This window comes from Eulemur rufifrons, chromosome 30 (assembly GCF_041146395.1).
Source record: "Eulemur rufifrons isolate Redbay chromosome 30, OSU_ERuf_1, whole genome shotgun sequence".
Taxonomy (NCBI): Eukaryota; Metazoa; Chordata; class Mammalia; order Primates; family Lemuridae; genus Eulemur; species Eulemur rufifrons.
In genome coordinates this window covers 106173785-106182162 of record NC_091012.1, presented here as the reverse complement: position 1 = coordinate 106182162, position 8378 = coordinate 106173785, and the positions used below count along the sequence as shown (strand labels likewise).

General features: G+C 41.4%; 1 pseudogene; it reads left to right on the top strand.

Annotated features, from left to right (window-relative positions):
* The first annotated feature begins 4327 nt into the window (after nucleotides 1-4327).
* LOC138379329 (U7 small nuclear RNA) lies at nucleotides 4328-4383 on the top strand (annotated as a pseudogene).
* The last annotated feature ends 3995 nt before the right edge of the window (nucleotides 4384-8378 follow it).

Below are 8378 nucleotides of genomic sequence, written 5' to 3'. Positions count from 1 at the left end.
AGACCTAGCAACGACCCATGCTCCAATCTCTTGAGTGCCAATGGGGAGACTAAAGAGAATAAGCCTTTGCAACATGCCTATTTAGGGATTCTGGAGGCTGTCAGGATATGCAGTGATCACAGGAGTGGCACTGCCACCTGGGACTTCAGCCCAGAAAGTTGAGCTGATTGCCAGAGGAAATCAGGCCATTGGCGGAACAGTTAAGGAAATCACTGGAGGTGATCTGTAACTCGGGGCCTTGATATTCCAGCTAGATTTAGAGCTCCTCTAGAACTGAGGACTGGGGCTCTGACACTTGGGCTGGCACAGCTAAGTGGAAACAGAATTCTCAGAGTCGTTATCCCACCCAAAGCTTTGATTTGGCCTCTTATGAGACACCTGCATGAATGCACACGTTGAGAGTGTGCCCAGAGTTTGGAGGTCCACCCTTTCAATAATTGGCAGCTTTGCTCAGATGCCTAGGCTTCTATTAATAGATACCTTTTTAGGCTGCGTGGAGGCTTGTCCTACTCAAGGAAAAGAAAGGAGCACCTGAGTTTACCGGAATCTTTCTGGACAATCTCACTGCAAAATGGGCTCCCACCAGGAGCTGACAGGGCCTTCGCTGAGTTCCTGTACACGTACAGGAAGAGGCCTCAGAGGACAATAGGGTGACGGACATCAACAGTCCAGGGAAATAAGCAAATGGAAAATAACATGCTGGTGATGGAAGCTACCATGGACAGACAACTACAGAGACGGCTCAGCAGCTCCTACTCCTACAGCGAGGACATCGACTGACACTCTATCATCAACAGGACCCAGGAGCACAGTCCATGGAGCCCTGGACATTTCGCAGGAGTGATAACAGACCCTCCTCCTTTGTAGCGGAGGTAACCCAACAAGTAAGCAAAGCCCTACACCTAGAATAGAAATTATGTACATCCTGGAATTGATACAAGAAACCCATCGAAAGTCAGGTAGGGTGTTGCTGCTTGCCCTCCTCTGGATAAGGGTAGCCCTTTAGAAGCAGGCTTAAGACCCTAAAAAACAGTTTGTGAGAGACCCTTCCTAATACTCTGAGGTAAGTATGGTCATATAACCATGAGTAAAAGAAAATAGAGTAAAACAATATGTCAAATGAGTGGGTTAGGTGCTAGCCACTATACATGAGTTTGCTTCTTTCAGGTCCCTGCCCCAGTTGGAAGCAGAGAAGTGGAAGGAGCCCCATGAAGTGCCCCTAACAACTTATACTTTGTTAAAATTGTCAGAAGTGAAACCTTGAGTCCATCATACCAAAGTAAAGAGGTGTAGTCCCCAGTGGAGGGGCCAACCTTAGGCAATCTAAAGTATCTGTTTGAGAAAAAGAAAAAAAATAAAAATGTTGATATTGATATTTTTGCTAATCTTTTTTGGTTCTGTCTATAGGATAGAGGGACAGCCCCTCAGTGAGTACTTCCTGGGGCTATCGCCTCTTCTGTTGATCTGTCTTGCTGCTGGATGTGTCATCCTAAACCTCGTTTGGTACAAGTATTTCTGTAGATGATTTCTGAATGTGTCAAAGCTGGTCTCTTAGATCACCTACAGGGTACAACTAGTAGCTCTGCACTCAGAGGTCCCATGTTTCTTTTCTAACCCAGCCCTGTATTAGACATTGTGTGCAAGGCAACAGTCCATTCCACCTTGTCAGTCCTCACAGTTGTAGTTACTGCTTATGCCCTTTTTCACCTGATAATCTGCACCTTCTGTCTAAAACATCACCCCATTCAGTAGGAAGTAGCTCGATGACTACATCGCCCTTTCTCCCATAGATATGGAAGGGTGAAATTGACAGTGGGGAATATATAACAGATAGAATGGCCTGAAAAGGGGTAAAAAGGTTTTCTGTCTCTTTAAAACTCCCTTACACTTTTTGAGAACTAAAACCTACATCCCTGCTTCAGGCCACTGGTCCAGAGGGGCAGGGGAGTGTCCTTTGTTCTTTGTGCCACTGGAGATGGCTCAAGGAAATTGTCCAGGCAGAGGTCATGAGATTGTCTTAGCTGAAGATAAGATGAATTGGAACCTTTAAAAGCTCTGTACTTCTGCTCAGAAGCAGAATATTGGTACTTTGAGATGGGAGTCTACCAACCTCTTCATTTACAGACAAATTAATAAATTCCTCTTTCCTTCTCCTCAAACCACTTGTCCTCATTCTTCTGATGCACCCTTGATGACAAGTGCCAAACTTGCGATAACAAGAGAGGGTCAGGGTCCATTCAGTCAGCTCGGGGGCTTAAGATTTTATTTTAGTTCACAACTTGATCATTACACATTCTATGCTTGTAACAAACACTCACATGTACCTCATAAATATGAAAATTATTAAATATCAATAAAAGAGAAAAAATCTTTCAAGGCTTCTGGAAATGGTCCTAAGGGCATATAGCAAGTAAGGAAGTATTTATTCAAGAAAATCTATCAAAACTCAGCATATAACAAGTCTATAGTATTTAGACCAAAATCTGCTCCCCTCCGCCATCCCAGCTCAGCAAAATGGAAACTCTACTCTGAAAAGATACAGCCAAGAATACAGCACTCACACTCTCTCCAACCCCCAGCTCCTAGTCAAAGGAATAGCTTCCTGGAAGGAGCAGGATGTGAGAATTTCTCATCTTGTCCCTGGCTACCTGTTGCTGAGGCTAAGTTCTGGACAAGTGCAGCCAAGAGGTAGGGGTTTTGTTCTTCCACCAGCCCTTTGTGTGATAGAGGTTCTATCTTGGGTGTGACATGCCTGAGAATACCAGGACCTCGATCACCCTTGCCACAGCTTGTAAGGTGGATGTTCCACATGAGGAGAGGGAAGCTGAGAAGACCTGAAGCCACTGCCCTCCCACACCAAGCACTCGGCTCCTAAAGCAGAGGCGGTGTCATTCAGGGATAATCACAATATTGTTCTTGCCTGCAGTTTCAGAGACGCGGCTCAGAAATTTTGCCCAGGGCTAAAGACAGGCTATAAAACAAAGAGCTCTGAATCTCTTTCCAAAAAAACTGACTTTGCCTGGGCGCCCTGGCTCACGCCTGTAATCCTAGCACTCTGGAAGGCCGAGGCGGAAGGATCGCTCGAGGTCAGGAGTTCGAGACCAGCCTGAGCAAGAGCGAGACCCCATCTCTACTAAAAATAGAAAGAAATTAGCTGGACAACTAAAAATATATACAAAAAAATCAGCCGAGCATGGTGGCACATGCCTGTAGTCCCAGCTACTCGGGAGGCTGAGGCAGGAGGATTACTTGAGCCCAGGAGTTTGAGGTTGCTGTGAGCGAGGCTGATGCCACATTGCTCTAGCCCGGGCAACAGAGTGAGACTCTGTCTCAAAAAACAAACAAACAAACAAACAAAAAACCTGACTTTATTTGCAAAAGAGCATGGAGAATTTCGAGCCTAAGGACACTCAAAAATAATGGAAGTTATGGTCACGGGCAATTAGGAGGAGATTAGTAGAATTATTAGAGATACAGACTAAACTATAGGCTGGCTAGTTGGCCCCATCTCTACATAAAATTAAAAACATAATTAGCTGATGTGGCGGCATGTCCCAGCTCCTCCTAGGTACTCAAGAGGCTGAAGCAGGAAGATCACCTGAGCCCAGAAGTTTGAGGCTGCAGTGAGCTATGAACGGGCCACTGCACTCCAGCCTAGGTGACAGAGTAAGACTCTTTTCTCAAAAACGGAAAAAGAAACACTGAAGGGAAATTTTACACACACACACACACACACACACACACACTGGGGCCCAGGCGTGCAAACACAAAGAGCTCTGGAAAAGGTAATTATGTAGTTGTAAAAGGTGAATGCACATATACAAGGGCTGTCCAGAAAGCATCCAGCCATTGTTAATATAATGAGAACAGTTATATGGCTGAATATCTTCTCCTAACTGATTTTAAGAGCAATTGCATAAAACAATATGTTTGTAGTTGTATTGTTGGGCCTTGGGCCTATAATATATAGAAACCTTATGTGGCTCACTACTGTAGATTGAAAGTTAAAGGATGAGTGTTACAGCTCTTTTGGAATTTGTCTTGGCCGGGCGTGGTGGCTTACACCTGTAATCCTAGCACTCTGGAAGGCCAAGGCAGGAGGATCACTTGAGGTCAGGAGTTCAAGATCAGCCCGAGCAAGATCAAGACCCCGTCTCTACTAAAAATAGAAGAATTAGCCAGGCATGGTAGCACATGCCTGTAATCTCAGCTACTTGGGAGGCTGAGGCAGGAGGATTGCTTGAGCCCAGCAGTTTGAGGTTGCTATGACCTAGGCTGACACCACAGCACTCGAGCCCCAGTACAGAGTGAGACTCTGTGTCAAAAAAAAAAAAAAAGCAATTTGTCTAGCAGGTTTTCTGGTTTTCACCAGAAGACACCCCTACCACGAAGTAAAAAAAGAAAGAAATACAAAAAATATCTAATACAAACAGCAATCATAAGAAAGCTACAGTGGCCATACAAAGGTCGGATAAAACACACTCTGAAACAAAAATATTTCTAGAGATAAAGAGGGACATTTTCTAATGATGAAAGCGTCAGTCATCAGGAAGATATAACAATTATAAACACGTATGCACGTTAGAACAGCACCAACATACATGAAACAAAAACTGACAAAATTAAAACGAAAAATAGATAATTCAACAATAATAGTTGGAGAGTTCAATATCTCACTTTCACTAATGGTTAGAACAACCAGACAGATGATCAAAAAAGAAATAGAAGACTTGAACAGCACTATACACCAACTAGTCCTAATAGACCACCATAGAACACTCCATCAAGCCATAGCGGAATAGATATTCTTCTCAAGTGCACATGGAACATCCCTCAGGATAGATCATATGCTAGGCCATAAAACAAACCTAAATATACTTAAAAGGGGAGAAGCAATACAATGTATTTTATTACTTGGAATGAAATTAAAAATCAGCAGGGCACAGTGGCTCATGCCTTTTACCCCAGTACTTAGGAGGCCAAGGAGGGAGGATCGCTTGAGGTTAGGAGTTTGAGGCCAGCCTGGCCAATATAGCAAGACCCTATCTCTACAAAACATTTTTGCAATTTAGCTAGATTTGGTGGCTCATGCCTGTAGTCCCAGCTATTTAGGAGATTGAGGCGGGAGGACTGCTTGAGCCTAGGAGTTTAAGGTTACAGTGAGCTATGATCACACCATTGCATTCCAGCCTGGATGACAGAGTGAGATCCTATCTCTAAAATATGAAAAAGAGCCACGGTGGCTCATGCCTGTAATCCTAGCAGTCTGGGAGGCTGAGGTGGAGGATCGCTTGAGCTTAGGAGTTCCAGACCGGCCTGAGCAAAACTGAGACCCTGTGTCTACTAAAAATAGAAAAAAACAGCCGGGTGTGGTGGTGTGCGCCTGTTGTCCCAGCTACTCAGGAGGCCAAGGTAGGAGGATTGCTTGTAGCCAGGAGTTTGAGATCAGCCTGGACAGTATAGCGAGACCCTATCTCTATAAGAAAAACAAAAAAATTAGCCAGGTGTGGTGGCACATGCCTGTAGTTTCAGTTACTTGGGAGATTGAGACAGAAGGATTACTTGGGCCTGGAGTTTGAGGTTGCTGTGAGCTAGGCTGATACCACTGCACTCTAGCTCAGGCAACAGAGCGAGACTCTGTCTCAAAAATATATATATATATATATGTGGAAATTAAGCAACAAACTCCTAAATAACTGATCAGTAAAAGAAGAAATCAAAAGTGAAATTAGAAAATACTTTAATGAAAATGCAGGCACAACCAAAACTTATGGATGACACTAAATTAGTTCTTAGTGGCAAATTTATAACTGTAAATGCCTATATTAAAAAACAAAAAAATCTCAACTCAGTGACCTAACCTTCCCCGTCAAGACACTGTAAAAAGAAGAGCAAAATAAGCCTAAAACAAGCAGAGGGAAGGAAATATCAAAGGTTAGAGTTGAAATTAATAAACTAGGGAATAGAAAAACAATAGATAAAAATTAGTGAAAACAAAAGCTAGTTCTTTGAAAAGATCAACAAAACTGACAAACTTTTAGCTAGATTTCCCAAGAAAAAGTAGAGAAGGCTCAAATTACTGGAATCAGAGATGAATGAGAAGACATTATTACCAATCTTATAGAAATAAAAAGGATTTTATTTTATTTTATGTTTTTTAGACATCTGGTTTGACTAAAGATAAAAAGAATTTTAAAGAAATGAGAGCAATTGTGTGGTAATAAATTATATAATTTAGATAAAATGGAAAAATTCCTAGGAAGGCATAAACTACCAAAATGGACTCAAGAAAGAATAGAAAATCTGAATAGATCTTTAACTAAAAAGGGGATTGAATCAGTAATCAAAAGCCTCCCAAAAATAAAATCCCAGGACCAGATGACTTTACCAGTGAATTCTATCAAATATTATCAAACATTGAGAAGAATCCTTCTTACATGGAAGAGGAGTGAACAATCCTTCACTCATTCTATGAGGCCAGTGTTACCCTGATCCCAAAGCCAGACAGACACTACAAGAATAGAAGGCCACAGATCGATATCCCTTATGAATATTGATGTCAAAAATCGCAAGAAAATACTTGCAAACTAAACTCAGCAGCATATAAAAAGAATTCCACATCATGACTAAATGGGATTTATCCCATTTATCCCAAGAACAGAAGGTTTGTTTAACATCTGAAGTCAGTTAATATAAGAATATGCCTTATTGGTCCGAATGCTGTGGTGTTTACAACTAATTGATCACAACCAGTTACAGATTCCTTTGTTCCTTCTCTACTCCCACTGCTTCACTTGAACAGCCTTTAAAAAAAAAAGAATATGCCATATAGGCCTTTATCAAAAAAACCCAAAACAACACATGTTGGCGTGGGTGTGGAGAGACAGGAACACTCATACACTGCTGGTGGGACTGCAAACTAGTGCAACCTCTGTGGAAAGCATTATGGAGGTATCTTAAACAGATTCAAGTAGACCTGCCATTTGACCCAGCAATCCCATTACTGGGCATATACCCAAAGGAAAAAAGGTCATTCTGTAACAAAGGCACGTGTACCCAAATGTTTATAGCAGCACAATTCACAATAGCAAAGATGTGGAAACAACCCAAATGCCCATCAATACATGATTGGATTAGCAAACTGTGGTATATGTATACCATGGAATACTACTCAGCTATAAGGAATGATGAAGATACAACATCTCTATGGTTCTCCTGGAGAGAGTTGGAACCCATTATATTAAGTGAAGTATCCCAAGAATGGAAAAACAAGCATCACATGTACTCACCAGAAAATTGGTTTCCTTGATCATCACCTAAATACAAATCTGGGAACGACACCAATTGGACATCAGACTGAGGTGGGGGGTGGGGGAGGGGATGGGGGTATGCCTACACAATGAGTGCATTGTGCACCGTTTGGGGAGTGGTAACACTTGAAGGTGCTGACTCGGGAAAGGGGGGGTGGGGAAAAAAATATGAAACTATTGTTTTTAACTTGCACTGTTCACTTAATAATTTATCATGAATATTTCCCATATTATTTCATATCATTGTACAAGAAATAATGTATACATTATGAGGACATACTGTATCTAACAAGATATACTGTTAGACTCTTTGATTCTGTAAAATAAAAAAAAAAAAAGGAAAAAAAAAAAAAAAAAAAAAAAAAAAAGAATATGCCATATAATAGAATAAATGTTATACTCCTCAGCTCTGGGATATTTGAATCAACAGAGAGTCCAAGGTTGGGGAGACCATGGTGAACACTAATGGGCCAGGCTAAAACTGGGAAAGAAGCCAAGTGAGACATTCCCAGGATGGTATGGCAGAGGATGAGGCCCCATTCCCAGACCTTGCATGGTCTGGCCCACTGCTACTGAAGCCCAAGAATAGGCACTCAAGAGGTAAATTTTCATGACTTCATATTTGGCAATGAATTCTTAGTTATGACACCAAAAGCATGAGCACCAAATGAAAAAAATAGATAAATTGGACTTGATCAAAACTAAAAACTTTTGTTTTTCTAAATGACACCATCAGAAGGTGAAAAGACAACAAACAGAATGGGAGAAAATCTTTGCAAATGATATATCTGGTAAGTGACTTGTATCTAGAATATATAAAGAACTCTTACAACTCAATAATAAAAAGACAACTCAATTTAAAAATGAGCAAAGGATCTGAATAGACATTTCTCCAAGGAAGACACACAGATATGTGTCACATGAAGGGATGCTATCATTAGTGATTAGGAAAATGTAAATCAAAAACCACGCCCACTTGGTTAGCTATAGTCAAAAAGTCAGTTAATAACAAGTACTGGCAAGGATGTAGGGCAATTGGAGGTTTTATACATTGCTAGTTGGATTATA